The sequence below is a fragment of the Panthera onca genome, chromosome B1 (assembly GCF_046562875.1).
Source record: "Panthera onca isolate mPanOnc1 chromosome B1, mPanOnc1 haplotype 2, whole genome shotgun sequence".
NCBI lineage: Eukaryota > Metazoa > Chordata > Mammalia > Carnivora > Felidae > Panthera > Panthera onca.
In genome coordinates, this window is record NC_138342.1 from 17,276,168 (window position 1) to 17,301,859 (window position 25,692).

Genomic DNA, 25,692 nt, shown 5'->3' on the forward strand with positions numbered 1-25,692 from the left:
TCTCTTTTCCCAATGGAAAACCCACCTTGCAAGTTCTTGGCCACCTAGACTCAATCAGAAGCCTATGATTGGGACAAAGAGGCAATAGCCAGCAGTGTATAATTTTACTCTTGCTAGTGTATTTTTAACTGGGTTGAACTGAGTAGAATTTGCACACATAAACTCATTAACCTGATTTTTTTATTCCCTTTGATTTCTGACTTCAAGACCCTTAATCACTTTTCAGTTCCATTGGTCCACTATTCCTGTTTAGAGCTTGTTCCTTAATACAGTACCCACTCCAAGTTCTGCTTTATATTCTGCATCTATGATTATCAACTTGTTTCTTTGTCTTATATCATCAGCATTACTTGGGCTCAGTTCACTAGTTTCCTAGTCCTGACATCTTCTTTCCTCTTTTGTTATGAATGTGTTCATAGTGCAGCAAAATAGAAACACTCAGAACATAGAGAGAGCAGTTCACCAGTGGGACAAAAGGAGAAAAACCATAAAAACCAAGCACACATCCACAGAAATACCCTTGCAGGCTTCATAACTTTTGAGAATATCACATAACTGTACCAGAATACTTGTTGTAATGACTCTGTGCCTTTAATAAAGGAGTATGTAAGGGCGCCTGGGTGGCTCCATTGGTTAAGCGTCCAACTCTTGATTCCAGCTCAGGTCATGATCTCATGGTTTGTGAGTTTGAGCCCTGTGTTGGGCTCCATGTGGATAGCAGAGAGACTCCTTTGGATTCTCTCTCTCCCTCTCTCTGCCCCTCCCCTGCTCATGCTCTGTCGCTCTCTCAAAATAAATAAATAAAACATAGAAAAGTAAAGGAGTATGTATACTCTACTTGAGAAGAGAGGAAAACAGGTACAATTGCTCAGAAAGAATTCCATCTTAAAGGGTTCATATAGAACTTCTAAAACTTGAATGGATAAGCTTTGGCTACCTGAAAAATACACCTATTTAAAACATCACCTTCCCTAAAAAAAGCATTTATTAACCTATTTGTATTTGTAACTATTAGGTTGGATCATACAAAATTGCTATTTTGGGGGGTGACTGGGTGGTTCAGTCGGTTAAGCCTGTGACTGCAGTTCAGGTCATGAACCTCGTGAGTTCGAGCCCCATGTCAGGCTCTGGGCTGACAGCTCACAGCCTGGAGCCTGCTTTGGATTCTGTGTCTTCCTCTCTATTTCTTCCCCTCTCCCTCTTGCACTCTGTCTCCCTCTCTCTCTCAAAAAATAAACAAACATTAAAAAAAATCTCAAACTGCTATTTCTTACATGCAAATACTGTCAATTACATATTCAACTCAAACAACACTAAGAAGTTCCTAAACACAAGAAAACACTTATTATAAACTAGCAGGGTCTCCTTCAGAAGCAAGCATACTTAAAATTTCATAAAAAGAATTCATTTCTACTTTACTAATATTTGATGAATCCCTTCTTCTTACATGGATATCTTCACGATCATAGGAATCCAAGAACATTAACTCTAAACGGTAACCAAAACAGTATGCAGAATCACTCTACAAGACTGTATAACCAAGACTAGACAATTAAGAAAACTGATTATTTTAATGAGCAAACCTCCTTGCAAAGGACCCAGCCTGGCTCCTCAGATTTCTATTTTTGCCAGGGTTAGTGCATTTTAATTTTAGATGTCCAAATCTGCACTTTTCAGATTTGAATCTCTTGTGCCATAATAAAGCACATGTGTTGCATTTGTCTTGTTTAAGATAACAGCACTCAGCACCAAGAACCCAACAGACAAAATGATACAGAGACATATATTAAACTTCACAACAAAACTTCTACCCTGATAAGTATCAATAAAGAAGTAATCTTTTCTGCAGTGAAACCCCCATGGTTGTTAATCATTGGAGGGACCTAATGTTGGGAATGAATAAGAGATACGCATCTTCAATACATGATATGTAATACAAGGGAGAAATCAGAGAGGAGAAGGAAAGAGAGACAGAGAGAAACCTAATTATATTAGATACACAGGAACTCTAAAATGAACTCCATTCATCTCAGAGAAACGTAAAGAAATATAAGAGAGTCAATTTAAATTTATTATCTGCCTGCTGCTGCTTCAGCTGCTGCTAAGAGACGCCCCATAGAGAATCTATGGGGAGAAAAACATTTTGTATGTTCTCTTCATCTGAACCCAGGGTGATGGTGTTGAGAATAAACATAAATGGGAAAAGATGGTGCTTCATTCATCAGGACCAAGTTTTATGTTACCAGCTCAGTGGAGCCAGGCAGAGCAAAAGTTCAACAAACATTTGTTGAATTTGTTTATGGGACTATTCCTGAACCTTGTAAAAATCTGAGGTGCAATAGACCATGACCTCTCGACAGGAGTGGAAAAAAGAAGCTTTTATTTCAAGTAGAAGAAACAATAGTGGGAGGTCCCTTTACTTGATACCTTTCCTACATCTGTTAACACCAGTTTATCCACCAGCTGGTGATGAGAATTCCCTTTTAATCTTCAGGGCTCCATTCAGACACGACTCTATTTCTCTCTTTTGCTCAGGAAATGTGCATTAGACCAGCTGCATTTAATAGCACAGAAGTATTTTCCACGATAAGTACTTTTTTTTTTTTCGAATTTTTCCACAGAGAAAGTAGAGGAAAAGGATTAAGAGAACAAAAGATAATATTCAGACTTCCCAAGACAAAGGAAGCCATATAGCTAATGGATGTCAAGAAAATTAAAGCTAGACTCTACAGCCAATTTTCATATCCAAATTCTGGAAAGTTTGTTGTTGTTGTTGTTGTTGTTGCTTTGTTTGGAGAATCTATGATTACCAAGCTGTTCTCACAGACTTAAATGACCATGCTTCACAGTAAAAGGAAATGATTCAAAGCTGTTATGTAACTTTAGAGCTTTACTGCAAAGTTTTGTTAAACCATTTCCAACGTTTATGTACAAAGTAATTTTTCAGTGAAGGCAGTGTAGTGTCATGATTTAAAGTATGGATGCCTGAGTTTGCATCTTAGCTCTGCCATTATTAGATGTGTAACACTGGCCAAGTCACTTAACTTCTCTGCACTAAAAGATTATGCACGATTATTTCTACAGTTGGGGGATCCATCGTAATTTATGTTTCCTTTCTTCATGTTTTTGTTTCCCAGTTTTCTAATATTCTAACAATGAACAAATTTTTGAAAAGAGAGAAACCCTAAGTGGTGATAAGTTATCCAGTAAAAAGGAAGCATTAGACTAGGCACCACCTGTAGTGTTATACTTGACAAAGTTCAATGTCAGTTACGATCAACATAGCTTCCAGCCTTTAACCAGTTAACAGAAAGCATACACAAGCTACCCAGGTTTTGCAAATAAGTGATTTCTGGGGGGGTGGGGGGGGGGGCAAGTACGCATCAGAGTTGAAGTTTTCAATCAACTGACTAAAAATATCACATAAAAATGCACCCATCCTCTCATTCTCAGTTTTTGGTTTTCATCATTACGATGTTAAGCTCTAGCGAACAGATAAGACTCTAATACGTCCAGTAACACTTTTGCTGCCACATCAATAAAGCATGGCTGTAAACTCAGTACTTAGTATTCACACTGTCTACACAATTCTTTCCTTCTTCCATAATAACAAACCAACATTAAATCACCCTCATGACCATATTAAAGTTAATTTCCTCCAAATTGCATGTCATATTTGTAAGGCATGACTCTGCATTTAGACAGCGCTTATCTCCTGAGGTGCTCTAAGCGCCGCCTATGTATTTCATTTATGGGAATACATCGCTGATGTAAAAAGAGACAGATTATTTTATTTCAAGGGTATCCATTTTCTGATTTGCACTAAAAACTTAGAGTCCTCAGTATCATAAATGTCATATTCAGTCAAATTACTATTCCATAGAGCTCATTATTCAGTCTTTCACCAATAAAAACAAGAGATATTTTATGAAAAACCATTCATTTATTTGATCTACTGCTAGGTGCTGAAGAAAGCTGTAAAAATGCATCCAAGCCAGCCCTGAATTTTTAGCTTCCGCAGCCCAGTTACGAAGAGAGATATAGGAAAGCAATCCCAGTATATCACAGGGCTGTTACAGCCACGCTTTGGGCACGCTAGTGGGGATGGATGAGGAGAAGAGAAAAATGTGTTCAGGGTAGGCAATACTAAAAGGAGTTTGCCATGAGTTTTAGCAAGCGAGTTTTGCAAGTGGGCTAGGAGAGAAAACAAGGAAGTCTCACACTCTCAGGAAAGAGAGAGCAGCACCTGAAGAATTCTGAATCAGGCAGGGGCCTGGAGAGGGAAGGAAACCATGACAAGCGCCCCCTCCAGGCCCCACGTGTCCTTATTTTTAGTTAGTATCTGCAGATGGAATTCAACGCAACCATTTGGGCAAACACCAGAATTTTCGATTGAGAAGAGAGAACTCCCAAGTCAATTCAAATTATAAAAGCAAATTTGGCAAGACCACACGGGTGCTGCCGTGCTGTTTCCCCGACGAGAGAGAACGGATGGACATCTGGCTCCGTTACCACCAGCACCCCACGCAGCCCGCTGGAGCTGAGAAGCCTTGTTGATGTGTCAGCTTTGCCAAATGACCGTGCACGTGACATCTTAGATTTCCGCATACCGTGGAACAATTTTTGTGCCACTCTATGATTCCACATAATTTTAAGTAGTGTGACTAGATACATGTTGGCAGCCAGTATGTCTAGTGCTCAAGAGAGCAAGCTGTCAAAGGATTCCCAGTGTTAGCAACACGGTGAGGAAAAGTAGCGTCTTCAAGCAAAAAACAAACCCACAGAAATTCCGCAGGACTGTGACTATCTATCCGTAGATCTACATATCTACCCATCCACTTACCCACCTACCTACCGACATATTTATGTTTCATAGATTTCGTATAAGAAAAGTAAACAATAAAGAAAAACCTAATGGGTCACTTGCTGCCTTAGTCCCCAATCCCGTTTATTTTCCATGGGACAGGACTTCACAATAATGGTGCATGCTGACTCAGGCCTCACTTACTGAAAAGCAGACAACAACAACAAAATTTTTTTTCAAACCTGTGATGCTAAAATTCGTGTGTTTCCCAAATTTGAAGACCCTCCTCAAAGTTGACAGGATTCACAATAGGGACACTACTGTAAGGGACACTAGAAAAGGTTGTGCTAATGATCACTGGTGCTTCTCTGTTTCTGTGCAGTAAAAGGGACAACTTTTGACAAGTTTTTGAATCTGTGGCTCATTAAATCAGATGTTAGGTTTTTGCCTGGTATGTTTCTGCATTATCTCTTTCCAATATTGCATAACCTACCCAAAATGGTGTAGAGAAGAAATGTGGAGGTTAACATGGCTGCCGAAGAGGTATGATGAAAAATGGAGGAGACAAGGTTAACAACAACAACAAACACAAAGACTCACAGCACATGGCTCAGGAAGGAAAGTTTGGTGCCCTACAGGAGTCCAGTCATACACAGTTGGAGAATGTACACATGTAAATTGTTGGCCATACACACAATCTATCCTCTAAAATTAATTGCAAATCTTTCCTCCTAACTTTTACACCAAATTTCATATAATAGATTCCTCCAGGAAATTATTTGGTTGTGGTTCTTCTAACATAAATGAGTTTGAATGTGAAAACGATAGTTTTCTTTGAGTTTCCTTTGTTTGGGGCCTTTTTTCTATAAGAGTGTTAAGGCCTCAATAGCCCATGATCATGTTGTGATCTTGAGGAAAAGAGCCAATGACATCCCCCAACCGCTTTTAAAAATATGCATGCATTACACCCAAAGAGCTGAATAATGGTGCAATTTGAATAGGAACCAGGGCAGATTATCAGGAGACATGAGTGCTCTCTGGGTTAGAGAAGGCTCTTTGGAAGTCCTGAATTGGGATAGAATCTACACGAATGATGGTACTTGGTGAAGGACTTGAGATTTGGGGATCCCTCTCTCTTTGGTCAGACATAACTGAATGGACATCATAAAGCCCAGGTAATAACTAACATCCAATAAATGGTTGTTGAGAGCCAATGGGATGCAAAAATATTGAACGGATTGGGGAGTCACGTGAGCCAAAATTTGAATTCCAGCTTCCCAATTTACTAATTATTCACCCGCAGAACATTTTCTTGGCCTTTGTCAGTCTTAGGATCATCTATACAACCTTAAAGTGTTGTGAAAAGAGTTATAAATAATGCACGTGAGATATTCAGCACATTCTTGACATCCAACATGCATGAATTATCATTACATAAACAGCATCGAAGAATTTACGTAAATCGTATCTACAAAATGAAATGCTGTATTTCTGAGTACAATATGTGGAACTCAGCACTTCCTGGTGCCTCCTCTACATAAACTCTGTGAGGACCTTTTTATGTCTTCAGTTGTCTTCAAACCTTTAGAGTCCTAGGAAAAAATATAGTTTCTTTCCTTCTGTTAGCCTGAAAACGACTAAATTCTTGGATTTAGCACAGAAGTTCATTTTTATTTAGTACATCTGTGTACTTTACACATAACATTTCATATTATTTTTATTCCAGAGTAATGAGGGGAGAGAGACTTTAAGGTATCCATGAAATACCTGCTCCTCTGGGCTCCTGGCTGGCTCAGTCAGCAGAGCGTGTGACCCTTGATCTTGATGTTGTGAGTTCCAGCCCCATGTTGGATGTAGAGATTACTTAAAAATAAAGTCTTAAAAAAGATATCTGCTGCTCAATGACGAATAAGTTAGCAAGGAATCCACGTTTAAGAGATCCAAGGAGTGCATAACACAGCCTGCTACACAAGAGACCTCAGCATACAGACCATATCAGAACCAGAAGGTCTTTAGGTTTCTGGCCGATACTCTTTTCTCCATATTATCTTTCAAGTTTCCTCTATTCAGTCCTTACTCCGCTCTTTCTGGAGTTGCTTTATAAACATTTTAACTTCGTAAAGATTCCTGTGAGGTGTCAAAATAGTCAAGCTCTGTCCTTTCTCAACCCGATTTGGCATATCTAAACCTGGTAAATCTTGGCTACCCTTTGTTTGACAACTCTGCCTTCAGTATCCTCTGATTCCTAATGTTATAGTTAAGGAACTGCAGGTTTCTGTTAAGGCAATGATTCCTCATCAAAACACAAATTCAGAAAATCAGACTTCTTAGTAAATATTTCTAGCTGTATCTAGAAAAAAAAAAAAAAACGGTTCTCTTTTGCTCTTAGATTCCCTGTCACAATATTCACACCATTTATGAATAATAATCTGGAGCTGGTATTTTGGAGTATGGCTGAAAAACTGGATACCTCAAATTCGTACTCAGAAGTCATCCATAAAATACTCAATGTAAAAAGGCAAGGAAAAAAAATCAGCTACAAAGCCAGAAAAATGAAATCAGGCCACTATCAGTGGACAGCTTGACAGACAGAAGACATCTCTGACATGCCTCCTTCTGGCAAAGTGATAGACAGCCTTGAACTCACTGAGACATGTGGAGGATTACCACTTTGGAAAGGGGCCCAGTAATGACTGCACAATCAGAAACAGATAGATTACATGTATACCTGAAACAAACCGCCTTACCATTTTAATATTCTACCTCATCGCCTCTAACCAAGAGTAAAGGAAACCAAAACAACTTTCTTTTGCAATGTTTTTCTTCCTCATAAGGGCCTAAGACTGTTCAATATTCATCATTAAATGCTGACAAAGCCCGTGACGTTGCTAACTCCCTGATTTCCCGTTACTGGCAAAGCACCAGGCATCTAGCAGGTATATCATAAATTATATGAAATTAATTTCCTAATTAATCAGACCTCTTTCATACTAAAAGGTAGACTGCATTTAAAAGGGAGGAAAATAAATTCTAGTCTGAACACTCTGGAAAGAATGAAATGAAAGGAAACCTGCCACTGACCTGTACTGCTTTGGCAACATGTGTTTTCTTAATTTGGAGAAAAAAAATTGCTCTGTAGGTTAAAAGTACATGTGTTGAAATTGCTTGATTCCTATGAAGTTTCTTTATGAAAGTTCATTTTCATAAAATCCGCAAACTATACAATAGGAAATCTACGGATGACAATGTTATGTCTCATAACTTCATTAATTCTGATGCTTAGTTCCAAAGCAGCTAGAACCATTAGCCTGAAGATATTTACTTCTCCTTGCAGACTCCTCATGGATATATAACAGAACGGCACTGGTGAAATGACTTGCTTCTGGGGGAAGCAGTGAAGTACTTGTTCCCTCAGCAGCCAGACTCAACAGCCTTTCCATTCTCTCAAAGAAGCAGAAAACCATATTTTAAGGAGCTAAAAAAAACAGCATGTGAAACACTAACCATAAAAGTGTCTAGGCATAAGGATGAGTCTCATGTAACAGAAGAGGCTGAGTAATATTTTCTCCAAACTATGGAGTAGCTTAAACGCCTATGTTAGGAAGACAGATCATCCTGAGATAGGAGCTCAGCATCCAGGAATGTACAAGTGATCCCAGGGAGTACTGACATTTAATGCCGATACTGGAGTGCTGATTCTGTAAAGCTTTTGCTTAGACCCGAAGTTCCATATCCCTGATATGCACTCTCAATTCTCTATGCTTTCTCGAATAAGTCACTTATGCTACACTGTGACTGCTTCTTCAATTGTCTGTTTCCCTCCTCATATGCTGGCTCACTAGGAAGTTATCCTGTTCACCACTGTTCATGTGGTGCTAGCACAGTGCCTGACGCAAAGCAGATAATCAATAGATTCTTCTTCAATCAATGAGAAACTCGCTCTTGATTTGTGTCAACCATACATTGGAACACTGTTATTAAATTCTAAATTCTCTTCTATAAGGTCAGGGGAAAGTCCTTTCTTTTACTACCTAGAAGTAAAATCTAATAATTCCCTCAAACTGTTGTCTTAATGTAAGGAAAGGGAAATATATATTTTAATTTATATTATACAACTTATAATGTGTAATATATATTACATATTATATATTAAAATACATATTTCCCTTTCCTTACATTAAGATATACATTCCTTACATTATATATAAAATATATATACTAATATATATATAATATATATACTAATATATACATAATATATATACTAATATATATAAATATATATAAAATATATATAATATATATAATAATATATATAAATATATATAAATATATATAAATAATAAATATATATAATATATATAATAAATATATATATAAATATATATAATAATATATATAATAAATATATATAAATATATATAAATAAAATATATATAAAATATATATAATATATATTATATATATTATTATATATATAAATATATATAATATATATATTAGTCTTTCTTATATATAATATGCACATATATTTACCCACATACATATATACATACATATATATGTTGTGTTTGGTGCTACACAGTACAACAAATATTATAAACTGACAAAAGCTTACTTCTTGAGTTTATTGTCAGTCAATACTCTCTACTATCGGAGTACATAAAATGAGTCACATGCTATATTAAAAATGGTCATGTGCCAGGGAGCCTGGGTGGCTCAGTCAGTTAAATGTCTAACTCTTGATTACGGCTCAGATCATGATCTCAGGGTTTGTGAGTTGGAGCCCTGCATTGGACTCTGTGCTGATAGTATGGAGCCTGCTTGGGATCCTTTCTCTCTCCTTCTCTCTCTGTTCCTCCCCTGCTCGTGTTTTCAATCTCTCTCTCTCTCTCTCTCTCTCTCTCTCGATAAATTAATAAACTTTTTTTTTATGGTCATTTACCTTTGTTCAGCAGACTTTGCAGAATGGCACCCTACAGAAAGCTATACCCTGGAACATAACCAGTGAAGAGACTGGGCAGTTCACTCACAGTGCTTCACTCAGTGTCTGTGACACTACTTTCTTCTGTTTTTGCTCCCACTCGGTGGCCACACTCCTCAGTTTTCCAGATTCTTGTCTTTCAAGTCCCAGTCCAGCCCTCCTCTCCTCTGTCCTACACTCACTTTTCAGGTAATCATATCCCAGCAATGGCAACAACTTCCAAATATAAATCCTCAATTTGAGTCTCTTCCCTGAACTTTAGACTCCTATATCAACATAGTTAATTGGATGTAACCGGCATCTCAAAAGTAACTAAAACCAAACTACAAATCTCCCCTTGCCTCAAAGCTTTTCCAGAGCCTTTCCTGTCTCTCCAAATGGCAACACCATTCTTCTAGGTGCAGGTTAAAACAAAACCAAACGTTGTCCCTCCCACTCCATATCCAATCCTTCAGCAAATCATGTTGGATCAATGTTCAAAATCAAAGAAGTTCCTACTCCTTCCCTCCACATCCTTGGTCCAAGCTGCTATGATTTATTGCCTATTAATCACAGTAACTTAACTGGCATGTCTGTGTCTATGTCCATGATGCCTATAGTCTATTCTTAACTCAACTGCCAGAGTGATCCTTTTAAAACAAACCCAGATCATGACATATCTTTGCTCAAGTCTCTCCAATGACTAACCACCCCATCCAGAGGAAAATCTTGAAACTACCCATGTCATTGGTCTCCCTGATTCCTCTCTGCCCTCATCCCACCTACTGACCCCTGATCACTCAAGTTCATACAGATCTAATGCTCCTTTAAAAAACTGACATGTTTGCCTCAAGGATTTTGCCCTTGCTGTTCCCTCTGCCTGGAACCCCTTAAGGACATGTCTATGTCTCATTGTCTTACCTTCCTTAGATCTCTGTTCCAGAGTTAACTTTTCAATGATTCTTTCCCAGACCATCCTATTAAAAATTAATTCCTTATGTTGCCAGTCCCTATCTCCTCTGCTCCTTTATTTTATTCCATGGATTACTGAAATATGAAACCACACACACGTGTGCATGCTTCTTTCTTGCATTTGTTTGTTTGCTGTCTGTCTCTCCCCTCTAGAACCTGTGATCTCTGAGTGCACATACTTTGACCTTTATGCTGAGAGGTACATGTTGGGGAGTTCATACAGTGCCAGGCCTATACTTTTAAAAATACTTTCAAAATAAATAAATAATTGTAGAGCTACGTCTGGATAGAAATCATTTGTGATCTCAATTGCCTTTTGCCTAGTCACATACGTTCAACTAATAGCATCCTAATAACACACAATCTTTTTTTCTTTTTAATTTCATTATTAGAAACACTCTCACATTTAATTTGTCAGGCTTAACCTAAATTAAAAAGAAATATGCCAGTGACTACTTAGAAGAGATACTGTCATAAATCTTTGATCCCAGTGCTAATCTAGGGAATATAATTTGTTGGAAGTATATTATTCCACAAGCAATACTCAGAGGCAAAATACAAGACTTTTTTGATAAGAATTTCACAATGCCCCTTCACATTAACAAGGAGTAAAGATTTTTATGTTCTATGAAGCCACAAGAGCAGCTTTACATAAGTAAATTAATTATTTTAATGAATGAATTAAATAAACATCAGTACTGCTGTGAATGAAAATAATTAATTAAACAATTTTTAAAGCAAAGGTATGGCTACAGCTCGTTCCACTGAAAATTGCCTAGAAGTACACAGGGAAATCAAAAGACTTAGCAAACTTTGATCTTAACCAAGAAACTGCTTTAAACAGCAGTAGATGTATTAATAAATGAAATCTCAGGGTGCCTTGGGTGACTCAGTCAGTTGAGCATCCAACTCTTGATCTTGACTCAGGTCATGATCTCATAGTTTGTGGGTTCAAGCCCCACGCGGGGTGTGCACTGATGGTGTGGAGACTGCTTAGGATTCTGTCTCTCCTTCTCTCTGCTGTCCCTTGATTGTGCTCTCTCTCTCTCTCCCAAAATAAATAAACTTAAAAATAATTTTAAAAAGTGAAATCTCTAGTTCACATGCTAATAATTTTCTACTTTCATTTGAACCTTTTACAAAACGCTGTTAATAGGGAAACATATATGCATACTCTGGCACATTATAAAAGTATTATTTGAAAAGTATTTAATGTAGCAAGTTTAATGAATCATAAATCAGAGACAGTGTAAGGCTCATTAATATCACTGTTTCAGAAAGCTCCCTGAAGCAGTGTTAGCTTTTTCCCCTTCTCACAGGATCACTGCCCTTCACTGCCTCATACCCAATGTTTTGAAAACAGTTATTTTATGTTTTTTGCTTGTATTTTATTTGTTTCAAGTAGGAGGTCAATCTAGCACATTACTCTGTCTTTACTGGAAGCAGATGTCAAAACTATTCAATTTCATAATATGAGCATAAGACTATTTAGAAAGAGATATCGTAAGCGCTTTGCTGATCACCTAGCTAGATCACCTAGCTACTAGCTGAGGAAGGTGGGTTCAAATCTCAGTCCCAAGCCCTGAACATCATGATACTCTGCTGCTTCTTAACTCTTCATCAACATCTGCCACTTAGTATTACAATTTGTCAACTTAACACCTTTTCTGAGGGGGATCTCCTTGAAAGAAAGAATTGCACCTTGGCCTTCTTTCACATCATGGCCAAGCAGCACAGTGTTGGCACGTGGTTGATGTTCATGCGCACTTAGGACTGAAGGAATGTAAGTGAATAAGTGGCTTACGGAACGGTTAGAGTAAAACACTGAACCATGCAGGTGACAGCAAAACAGGATACTTCTCAGTGCTTGGGGTCTTTTCACAGACGGTTATGAGGCTGAGAAATATTAAGATCCCAGGGCACCTGGGTGGCTCAGTCGGCTGAGCATTCAACTTCGGGTCAGGTCATGATCTCAAGGTTCATAAGTCTGAGCCCCACATCGGGCTGGGGCTCACTACCATCAGCACAGAGCCTGCTTCGGATCCTCTGTCCCCATCTCTCTCTCACACACGTGCTCCACTAGCTCTCGCTCTCTCTCCCTCTGTTTCTCAAAAGTAAATTAACATTTTTAAAAAGAATTATTAAGATCCCTCAAGGAAAATAAGTTCCATTAAAAAAATAGGGGATGCCCACATGGGCAAAGATAGTGTAAGAGCATCAAAACTGCCAAGAACTTTGTCTAGTTACCTGCTCAGCTGAAATTTTATTTTGATTCTAATTTGCTCTGAAATGAGCATCTGTTGGAAATCACATAAGGTGGGAGGCATGACATAGGTCACATGGGTCTTGCTTCTGTTCAGTTTAGGAATCCATTGTGATGATGGCCATCAAACTCATGACTGAGTCATAAAACTGGCAGAAGCCCATTATTGGTGAGACAGGTGTCTCACTGTTAGGCAATATTGTTATAAATCCTCTTTCTAGTATAATCCAGCCTCTTCACATGTGAAGAGAAAGCATAAATGTACACACACGTGCACATGCACAGCTATACAGAAGAGATACAGCAGATCCCTGTCAGTATTTTTAGACATAGAAATATGCTTTCAACATGGTAGAGGAGGAGGGCAGAGGTGGAGGAGAGAAAGTGAAAAGCTGAATGTAAAATGTTTACATGAAGAATAATTTAAGGCTAACCACACAGTATTTTAGATGAGCTAGCAAGGTCAAAGATTATATGGCAAAACTATGTGCCACAAATTCCATCCCCATTTTCATCTCGTTATTCTTGAATCAAGACATTTTTGATCACCCCCCCCCAGTGCCTCACCCTAACATCCTAAAGGCTAAAAAACAAAATTAGATATTCAAAATCTGAAAATGTGCACTAATTAGGCCTTCATGGGAACAAGTCTCTAACTATAACATTTTCCATAGTCTTCTGATACCCAGGTCATAAGTCATGATTAATTTCATGATGCAATTATCTATACAATACTATCACAATAGTATCATCTTATTCTGTCCAAAAATGAAACGTGTCTCTCTTTTTACGTTCTAGAAGTGTTCAAAGAACCAGACAATCTTTCTGGATAGATATGAATATCCATAAAAATCAGAACAGACTCACGCTGGTGCACTTTAGAGGCAGGGCAGACCCAGGTACTCAATAAGAAACCCCAAAATTAGGAGCTAACAGTATTCTTTATTTTATATATATACATATGTATATATATGTATAAATATATATATACATATATACACACACACTCACACACACACACACACACATATATATATCCCATTATTTCAATAATTCTGATTACTCCTTTCATACATACATTTAACTGAATAACCTTGGTTTTATAATCTTGACTTGTTCTTAGTTACAGTATACATTGATCACTTACTTCTTTGGTTTGCCATTTTGTAAAATATGTAAAATGGGTGTAATATACCAGAAAGTGAGATTTCTTGGAAAACTGACTAGCAAAAGCAGGTATTCTACCTTAACTCTGCTCCTTTCATAAATTATTCTAGATTATGCTTGAAGACCTTTCCAGCACCACATTCCAGATTAAATGATATTAGGCAAAATATTTTTAATAACTATCAAAACAATACCCACAGACCTAAAAGTATATTTCAAAGCATACTAAGTGATCAGTCTGTCTCTCCTTAATTATGAAACTAAGCTCCAGAGAAGTGAGAAAGAGAAGAAGTAATACAGTCACCTACTGTGTTCTTTCTGGCTACTCTGAAGGTCTGTATTTTTTACCTTATCACTCACAATAACTCTAAAATATCTAAACTTGCCCAAAGCAGCATAGCTATTTAGCAGCAGGCAGGGGTCTATGGCAGGACCGCACTGAACATGGACTTGGCATCCTCCTCCCAGTCAGTGGAGCCCCTCAGAGCTCCCTCCTCCACTCTCCTGGTCTCCCAGCAGCCCTGATCTGGGGCCTTGAGTTCTTACCTTAGCAATTACCTCTTCAATGTAGTAGTCATCTCTCAAGGTGGTGTCAGGGGAAGGGGGACACCAGTGTTGAAAAGTGATAGTCTGTCCATTGGTGTCTGCTCGGACTCAGGGTCCAAATCATAGGACACCAAACAGGAGAAAAGAAATGGAAACAAAAAGGTTTGAACCTACTGCTATCTCAAAATATTGCTTTTCTAGGTCTGTTCTGTTCCCGTACAATTCTACTTACCCCAAAATACTAAAAAGTTAATTCATATGAAAGATGACATATTTCGGGGCACCTGGGAGGCTCAGCTGGTTGGGTGTCTGGCTTTGGCTCAGGTCATGATCTTGTGGCTCATGAGTTTGAGCCCTGCATCGGGCTCTGTGCTGACAGTTCAGAGCCTGGAGCCTGCTTCAGATTCTGTGTCTCCCTCTCTCTCTGCCTGTCCCCTGCTCACACTCTCTCTCTCCTTCAAAAATAAACATTAAAAAAGTTTTTTTAGAAAAAGATGACACGTTTCAATCACAAATGTTCAACTTTTGGGGTGTCTGGGTGGCTTCGTCAGTTAAGTATCTGACTCTTGATTTTGGCTCCAGCCACGATCTCACGGTTCATGAGATGTCGGGCTCTGTACTGACAGCACAGAGCCTGCTTGGGATTCTCCTTCTCTCTCTCTCTCTCTGCCCCTCCCCTGCTCATCTTCTCTCTGTCTCAAAATAAATAAATAAACATTTTAAAAAATTGGTTAACTTTCAACAACTGTGCCTTTTCCAACGAGATTTGGATTGTGGTGCCGTGAGGGAGGATGAGGCCTTCCTTGGGTGCTCTCATCCCTAGACAATGGAAGCTTCTAATGTCTGCAATGTCTATGTTCTTTTTACTTCCCTATTTTTTCACAAGCCAGTCCAAATTTTATTGCAATCTTGTCATAATAAATAATTCTTTAAAATTCCTTTATTCAAATTACTGTGTAGTTTCTGTCTCCTGAGTGTACCTAGACCGATATGCACAGTGAACTTAATTGGGAAACAGTGGACTGAATAAACATACACAAATGCACTCACACATTTTACTGGACGATTTCTCAGAGGCTCCATAGTATATTACCATGTGAAATTTGTATATGCAGAATTTCATAAGGCTTTATTCTTACAGATACTCTCCCCAACACACACACATACCACAACACAAAATTAGTGTTCTGTGGTGCATCTATGGAGACCTAGATGTTTTAATCTATAGTATGGCTGAATTCTACCCAGTAGGAATCTGAAACCAATGCATGTTCATGGGGAATAACCAGTACAAACTCCGCAAGTTGATGATTTTTACTTTTATTCTTTTGATAAAAGGAGGAATGGAATAATGTTTTCACCATTTCCTTGCCCTTAAGTATCTGAGACAACACCTGCTCATGAATAACCATGGATTTCAAGAGCAAGGAGAGTACAAATTCTCAGCTGGGAGAGGGGAAGAGGGATGACTTTCACAGGGAATGTAACAGTATCTTGAGAGGAGCAGATAGGTGGAAAAAGTCCCCTCCACACTTCTCGAGAGTTTGTTTCATTTTCTTCATGTGTTAATTCCTGATTCGGAACATTTGGGCTTTCCCATAACTGTGTGTGACATCCATGGAAAGTTGCAGACATAATTGGATTTTCGACTGCAGCTTGAGACAGTATCATTTGGGAAAAGACCTTGCAGAGACCTCTGCTTTTAGAAATATATGACTTAAGTAATAAGTGTCAGACACTATCAGAATCTAGAGCTGTGACATGCTACAGGACAGAGCACTGGGGGAAGCTATTATTACCTTTTATGTACATTCACCAAAATGTTGTTAAGGAAATGTAATTACCAATGGGGAGGCCCATTTATCCAAATTATTCTGGGCTAGCAAAGAAACCTGACATGTAAACAATTTAGATAAGGATTCTAATAAGCTAGCTATACCAAGTACCTGCAATTTGTCACACGGTACACTCTTATTCTTACATAGACCAGTTTGTTGTCCTTGAAGTGCTATTTCAGCTGAATGTACATTAGGAAGACAGCTTTAAGTCGGTGTCAAGATAGAGTTTTAATTAAGCAACAATGACAAAAACCCCACAATACAATGAAATGTTCATCTATTAATTTCAAAGTAGAATGCAGTGACATTCTAATAATAAAGATCCAGCTAACTCATTAAATAGAAATTATAAAAGATATATAAGAAGCTCTGGAAAATAAGCTTGGATTTATTATACCTGGTATTTAGGCAAAAAGTAAAACAGTCAAATCTTAAATGCTCTGAGTCACTTTGTCATGACCAGCAGTGTGTGTGATAAAAGGTATATGAATAAAGCATAAGACACGATTGCGGTCTTGAATAACGTATCTCATTTAGGAGATAAAAAGTTTTAAAAGTGGTTATATTTAGAATATTTGCAAGAAGAAAATCTAATGATAAAACTCCAATGAATGTCAGAATTTTGTAATGCTACAGTCTAGGTCTTGAATACACATTGACCGTGGGATGTTTTCTAGAGAAATCGGCACTGATCCAAGGAACAAAGCCAGGCACTACAAAATATATTTTTTTAAATAGATGATTATTTGCAGGTAGGGAGAGTTTAACCTAAGAGCAATTGTGTGAAGTGCCTCTTTTATAATGAAATGGGATGAGTTTGCCTCTGCAAATGAGGATCAGAGGGAAGAAAAACCACTTATTTGCCTATTTCATGAAAAAAACACCTTTCATTAATTCATCATCTCAACTGACATTTGCTGAGTTGCTTCTGTCATCCTTGCACCATGTTAAGCACTGAAGAATTCAACAGTGAGACAATGCCCTTTTCCTCGAGCAGTTCATTGTCCAGTGGAGAAAACAGAAAGGCAAATGAATAATTAAAATATAGTCTAATCAGAGCTATAATAGGAACAGAGTGTTGTTGGGGTGCAGAGAAAGAGGCGGCCCTGGGACGGGGCTGGAGCCAGCCTGTAGAGCCAACTGCTAAACTGAGGAATTCTGTAAGCCAGTCATTGAATAGAGCCATTATTAAAAATTAAGTTAGACAAAGTTTCAATTAAGTAAATTAGATTTACACCAAGGTTATAAATACTTGAAGCTCCATCACTTCCTAATTATTTTATTACATTTCACTATTATCTGTGCCCTTGAGGTCATTCGGTTCTATTGTACAATGCTATATGATGGTGTATTACCATGCATCTGTTACCAACTTCGTTCAGTGGCATTACGTTAGTAGCTTGAAATTTGCCATGATGGGAGCATTCACACAAGGGTGTTCAAAACATTCTACAAAACAGAGTTGTCTTTTTTTTTCCATGGAAAATCAATTGTTAAACATGTATCAGCATACCACTGAGAGCATCTCACCTAGGTCCATACCTAGTAATGGTCAGGAGGAACTTCCTAGAAGAAGATGAACTAAGATATCATCTTAATTAAAATCAGAGTCAAAGTCGTCCAAGTTCATTCAAGTTGTCACAAATTACAAGATTTGCTTATTTTTTATAAAGCTGCATAATATCTCATTGTGTGTATATTCCACACTTTCTTTATCCATTGAGGTTGCTTCCACATCTTGGTTATTGTGAATAGTGCTAAATGAACACAGGAATGCTATTTATTATCTCTTCAAGAAAGGAAACAATCAACAGAATGAAAAGGCAACCTATGGAATGGGAAAATGTTTGCAAACCATGTATCTGGTTAGGAATTAATTTCCAAAATAGATAAGGTGCTCCTAACAACTCAATCCTAACAGCAACGAAATCTCAATTAAAATAATAACCCACTGACCTCATATTACCCAATTAACTGACCAATTAAAATTAATTAAACCCAGTTAAAAATGGGTTAAGAACTTGAATAGATATTTCTCTAAAGAAGATATACAAAAAGTCAATAGGTATGAAAAGACATTCACTAATCATCAGGGAATTGCAAATCAAAACCACAATGAGATAACACCTGACACCTGTTAGGATGGCTATTATCAAAAAAGAAAACAAGATAAATGTTGGCCAGTTTATGGAGAAACTGGAACACTTGCCCACCCATACCTTATGGCCAGTTAAATCCAATATACGTGTCATGACACTTCTCCAAAGATCGGGGTCTACCCTTTAGTCTGGGAATTTCTACTGTCTTCCTTCCCCCCACCTTTATTTCCAGGAGCATGCACTGCCTAAGTTGCTTAATTGGTATATTGACATGTAGTCAACAGCGTTAGATATATGGACATACATAATGATTTGTCACTAAACGAAAGGACACATGGAAAGGTTTGGAGAATGTAAATATCATGTTACCTTGGGGTTACTGGACAACATTATTAAAAGGTGCAAATATCTTGATTCAGCTTTGATTAAAATCATAGTGAAATCACAGGCTACACATTTCAATGATAAAGATTAACGAGTAAAAGCCTACTGGCCCTGGTACTTTAGATAACACAGAGCACTACACCAGCCACTCTTTTGCTCAGAAAGAGAAGGAAAGGTAAAAGTATGTACATAGAGTTATCATAAAAAATTTGTTCATCATAAAAATTTGAATGTCTAAGTCTATTTTCTAAACTGAGAAGAGGAAGTGTTTTCCCATAATATTCAAAATCTTGTTTTAATAAATATCTTCCAATAACTGTTGATGTATAACCTAAAAACCCTGAATCTTTCCTATAGTAAAATACAAAAATTAATGTTTGTTTCAAAGAACTGTGCCAATTCACTTCAAATTATAGATTGTGTTTGCCATAAGAGGATCAATTTTCTCACTAATTTGTGATAATTGCTCTTTGATAATTATCTTCTTCATCACCATCTGATTATATCTGGTATATGTAAAATGTGCATTCTCTTAGTATTTTAGGGATTTCGTGGAATTATGAAATAAAAGCAGTTACCTGTGTCAAAGAAAACAGCACTAGTACATGGAAGATCAAAGACTTGAACCCATAGTAGTCTGGGTCAAAATAGTGTTTCTCACATACACACACACAGATGCACACAATGCAATATTACTTACCCATGAAAAGGATAAAATCTTGCACTTGTGACAACACGAATGGACCTAGAGGGTATTATGCTAAGTGAAGTAAGTCAGAAAAGAAAGATAAATACTACATAATTTCACTAATGTGGAATCTAAAACACAAATAAATAAACAAACAAACAAAAAGCAGAACCAGACCTATAAATTCAGAGAACAAACTCTGATGGTTGCCAGAAGAGAACAGTGTAAGGGAGATGGGAAAAAGGGTGAAGGCTACTGGGAGATACGGCTTCCAGTTAAGGAATGAGTGAATCCCAGAGTAAAAAAGGTGCTGTAACAGTGTTGTGTGGCAACAGATGGTAACTACACTTGTGGTGAGCACAGCAAATGAATGAATGGAGTTTTCGAATCAGTATTTTTACAGCTAAAACTAATATAACATTGTGTGTCAACTATACTAAAAAATTCTTTCTGTTCTTGTTTTTTAGTTTTTTTTAAGTTTATTTTCCCATTTTGAGAGAGCAGAACAGGGACAAAGATACAGGGTCAACTATACTAAAAAATTCTTTTTGTTCTTTTTTTTTTAATTTTTTAAAGTTTATTTACCCATTTTGAGAGAGAGAGAGAGCAGGAGATGTGCAAAGATACAGGGAGAGAGCGAATCCCAAGCAGACACCACACTGTCAGTACGGAGCCCCACATGGGACTCAATCTCACAAACCGTGAGATCATGACCTGAGCCGAAATTAAGGGTCAGAGGCTTAACCGACTGAGTCACTCAGGCACCCCTTTAATTGTGTTCTCAATCAATATACTACTTCTCTCCTGGGTTTGAAATAATTTTTTTTACTTGCTCTTGATTCAACAAACTTTTAATTTGCTCTAAAATTCATTTTAAATATATATTGTGGTAAGAAAATGTGTGTGATTACCGTTAAAGGAAAATATAAACACTAAAATTTCTCTTCAAGTTTTGAAAAAAAATCAATGTTTTAAAAAGGACAATCTTCAAGCTTACACCTCTTAACTGCTTCATCTCTATTCTTCTCAAAATAATTTAGGCAGATGTATTTACAGAAAGGTTGAAAAATGACTGCTTTTGAAGAAATATCAGGAAAATTTATATGGAAAAGTTTGCTTTGCCAAAGACATATATGACAGCTTTTAATTGTTTCAAATGAATTTCTATGTCATAAAAGAACTATTGTTTTCATGAAATAAATGAATTACATCTGCATAGAAAACTCCCAAAGCTATTCACATCACTATAGTATGGGACAAAATTATACTTGTTAAAACATAGTTGTGTCCAAAAATATTTCCCTGGTTGTCTTGAATAGCTCCTTTGAAGTAGATCCTTTATGTCAAAGCCAATTTTCTGTTTCTCTCACAAAATCTAACTAGCATCATGACAAAGAAGAAAAATGAATAAACAAAATGCTCTAACAAAAGTATCCAATGGCTGACTCATAGCAAAACCAAAAAATGGTATTTACAAGGAAGCAAGGATTTCTGACTTAATTTGCTTTCATGTTCATTCAGTCATTAAAGTAAATGGTTCTAATCGCTGTATATGGACCTGGCCCAAAAGTATTTTTAAAATGTGGATGACATTGTATGCACTTAAGCAAAAACTGTCAAGCATAAATTTCCACACACATAAAGCTACATACATAAAAAGCTGTACATATGTAGCCTTAAGTATTTGAAAACTTGCCTGATGGTAGTTACACAAGTACGTGCAAAGTCATGGATATTTTTATATCATCCATATTATATATATACAAACACACATACACACACACACACACACACACACACACATATATATATATATATATATACACACACACATATACACAGTCATGCCTTTCAATAACTACATATATATATATATAATACCTATAAGTATATATACACACACACTCTAAGCAAGTATGTGAATTCATTATATTCTATATAATGAGATGCTTCAACTACCTAAAGCAAAGCAGTGTTTTCGCAAAACTACCTTCCTTCCTTGCCATCTTCCCTCACTCTATTTTCCATCAATTTCTTCTTTCTTTCTTTCCACAAATAATTATTAACCATATCATATATGCTGGCAAGTGGTTGTTATTGAAAGTCTAATGGTGAAATACTAAAGAAGGACCCTACGTTCATGGGGCTTTAATTGTACTGGATGTAAATTTGTTGAAAGATGAAATTCAAAAGATTTTAAATCAGACAGACCCTCATTCAAATTATGATGATGTCACTGATGCCTTTGGGAAATTACTTAACTTTGCTGAACTTCCATTTTCTCAAAAGGAAAATGGTAATAATTTTAATCAGATCATATATCTTGTATATTAAATCATGAATGAAAAAAGATGAGTGGGGAATCTGACATAGTGTCGATGCTCAATAAATGCTACATACCTATTCTCCCCACATACATTTAAACAGCAATTTGCCATCAAATCCAACTTTCACTGTTGCAAGTTCAGATAGCCATGAAAAGAAAATATGTCCAGGGTTTTACACAGTTCTAAAATAAAGAGTTTACTCAGAAGTGGTGTTTAGTTGGAAATATGTTGGCTACTGCCAAAGAGAAAGAGAAAATTTAAGAGGCAGTGACACAGAGAGTGTGGAAAAATAAATAAACCCATGGTAGACATCAATATAGTAGTTTAAAAGATAAATGGTATACCCATTCTTGTTCACACAGTGGCAACGTTTTGTAATATTGACTTACATTTCCCATCCCAATAATATTTCTCTGCTCTTACATAGATGCTTTAATTCACTGGGAGGGGAGTTAGGGCAAGCAGGACTCCAGCCATGGGGCCAATATTCTATACTTCCACGAAATAAGTTGCTACATGAAAAAATAGATGAGCTGGAGAGAGAAGGTAGAGTCTTGGGTACTAAAAGAGAGTGGTGGAAATGGATGTTCTTTTGTTTGTTGGGAGGTGTTTGATAACTGATTATAAACTCCTTACTTAGTAATTGGTCTGTTCCAATTTAATATTTCATCATGATTCAGTCTTGGTAGGTAATATGTTTCTAGGAATTGATTCATTTTTTCTAGGTTTTCCAATTTTTTGACATATAATTGCTCATATTAGTTGCTTACGATCCTTTGCATTTCTGTGATACTAGCTTTAACATCTCTTTCACATCTGAGTTTAATTGGAGTCTTCTCCCTCTTTCTCTGGGTGAGTATAGTTATAGGCTTGTCAATTCCATCTTTTCAGAGAACTAGCTTTTTGTTTCACTGATCTTATCTTTTTAGTCTCTATTTCATTTATTTCCATTCTAATATTTGTTATTTCCTTCTTTTTACTAGCTTTGGGCTTTGTTTTCTTTTTTTTTATTTTCCTAGTTCCTTGAAGTATAAAGTTAGGTGATTTATTTGAAACTTTTCTTATTTCTTGTATGTTATTTATAATAAAAACATTGAAGAGTTTTCTAGGAGCACCTGGGTGGCTCAGTCGGTTAAGTGTCCAACTTCAGCTCAGGTCATGATCTCATGGTCCGTGAGTTTGAGCCCCATGTTGGGCTCTGTGCTGTCAGTTCAGAGCCTGGAGGCTGCTTCGGATTCTGTGTCTCCCTCTCTCTCTGCCCCTGCCCCACTCATGCTCTGTCTCTGTCTCTCAAAAAATGAATAAATGTTAAAAAAATGTAAAAATAAAGTGTTTTCTGTAGAGTATAAACCATCATCATAGACTGTAGCAGGAGTAAGGGCTATATCAGGATTTACTCTGGGCCTATAGAGACACAATCAGTAGTTATCAATTAACTTTTCAATTACATGAAAAGTACTTATATTAGTTTCCTATTAGTACTGTAACAAATTACCACAAATTTGGTGGCTTAAAAAATCCAATTTATTATATCACAGGTCCAGAGGCCAAGAGTCCACAAAAGGTCTCATTGTGATAAAATCAAAGTGTTTGAGGGACACCTGGCTGACTCAGTCAGCAGAACATGAGACTCTTGATCTTAAGGTCATGAGTTTGAGACCCACACTGGGTGTACAGACTACTTGACAAAATAAAATAAAATAAAATAAAATAAAATAAAATAAAATAAAATAAAATAAAATAAAATAAAATAAAATAAAATAAAATAAAATAAAATAAAATCCTTAAAGAAAAAAGAAAGTGTTTGAAGGCTGAATTCTGTCTGGAGGCTCTTGGAAATTCATTTCCTTGTCTTTTTCAGCTTCTAGAGGTCCCCTGCATTCCATGGTCCATGGTCCTTTTTCATCTTCAAACCCAACAATGGTGGGTAGAATCTTCCTCATACTATATTACTTTGACATTGACACTCTTGTGTTCCTTTTTCCCTTAAAGGAATCTTGTTATTACATTAGGCCCACATAGATAATCTAGGAAAATATTCCTAAATCAGGATCCTTAACTTAATCACATTTTCAAAGTTCCTTTTGTCATGTAAGAGAACACATTCATAGGTTTTGGGTATTAACATGTAAACATCTTTATTGGGGGCAATTATTTTGCCTACCACAGTAATATTAAGAATAACCACATTCTTCAACACAGCTCCATTTTTTGGGAAAATGTACACTTTCTTTATCCCCCCATCTCTTTTTTTAAATATATAATTCAGTGGAGTGTTCTAAGAAAATAAGTAATGCCAAATTTGTACTTTACCACCAAAATGACAAGAGGTCAGAGACAGAGGTTATTCTGTGTGAAAAGTACAGCTTTCTTCTTGGCTACAGCAACACCCTTGATGAAAAATGATGCCCTTCATTCATAGTTGATGGCATGCTGAAAATGTGAGGGGGCACAGCCATGGAAATTCATGTCACAAGCTTATGCTTCTCTTGATTAGCCCGGGAGTTAAATGTGACTGAAGCTATAGTAGAAATAAATCCTGGGGAACAGAATATCTAGATAACAACCTTCTTGAAAACCAAACGTTGGAGAAGACTTCTCTTAGTCAACCATCAATCTCAACTGCTGTTAATGAGATACTACTGTAACCTCAAACAGTGTGACTTAAGTGGCTTAATGCACATTTTATAGACCCATCCACATTCAAGTTGATAATAAATCTAATGATGACTATAATCTACAAAATTAAGACTCAGTCTTTGCTCTTGACTCACCCTCTGCCTACAACCCCTTGAGAAACACTTGTTCATCTTCCAAAACTTAGCAAGGTCACCTACCCCTTGAAGTCTTTGCTCACTATGTTCCCAACCTTCATTCTCAAATAGCAGTGACCTTTGCTTTCTTTAGGATTCTGCTGGAAGTATTTCTGTGATGACATTCATGACTTCCTCCTATACCTGCCTGGCTTCCCACACTTACCCATCAATACTCAGAGATGAGGACCTGTTCGATTCATTTTCATTAAATCTGAAAGGTAGCAATGATATAGTTACCAGAGAGGAGCGGAGTGGGAGTTGGGCTAAATAGGTGATGGGGGTTAAGGAGTGTGCTTCTTGTGATGAGCACCGGGTGGTGCATCAAAGTGTTGAATCACTATATTGTACACCTGAAACTAATATAACACTGTATGTGAACTAACTGGAATTAAAATAAAAACTAAAAAATAAAGGTAACAATGAAACCAGAGATAGGTTTACATTCTTATATGACTTTACTACATGTTAAAATATGGAAACACTTCAATGAACAGCTGCTTCCCCAAGCCTTCCCTTGGGACTCAATCCAGCAACTAAAACTCCAGCCATGAGTCCCTGGGACTCTGATCCAGAATGACAGCAGGGCCTTTTCTGATTGGCCATTATCCACGCTCTACAAATTCTAGATGCAATTCCCAAACTTCAGAATAGTGCCTGGCATATAATGTGTGCTCAGTAAATGTATGTTGACTGAATAAATCTTACCAATATACCTTTATCTCAGTAGACTTCGCTAAAAAAATTTTTTTAAAGGAAAGGTAAGTGTTTGCAAGGATGTGCAGAAAAGGGAAGCCTTGGTGGCTCAATTGGTTAAGTGTCCAACTT

General features: G+C 37.0%; 1 protein-coding gene across 2 annotated transcripts in view; it reads right to left on the bottom strand.

Moving 5' to 3' along the window:
• KCNIP4 (potassium voltage-gated channel interacting protein 4) overlaps nucleotides 1-25,692 on the bottom strand; it is a 1,157,282-nt gene that overhangs the window by 921,901 nt on the left and 209,689 nt on the right. The gene's annotated exons all lie outside the window — the stretch shown is intronic.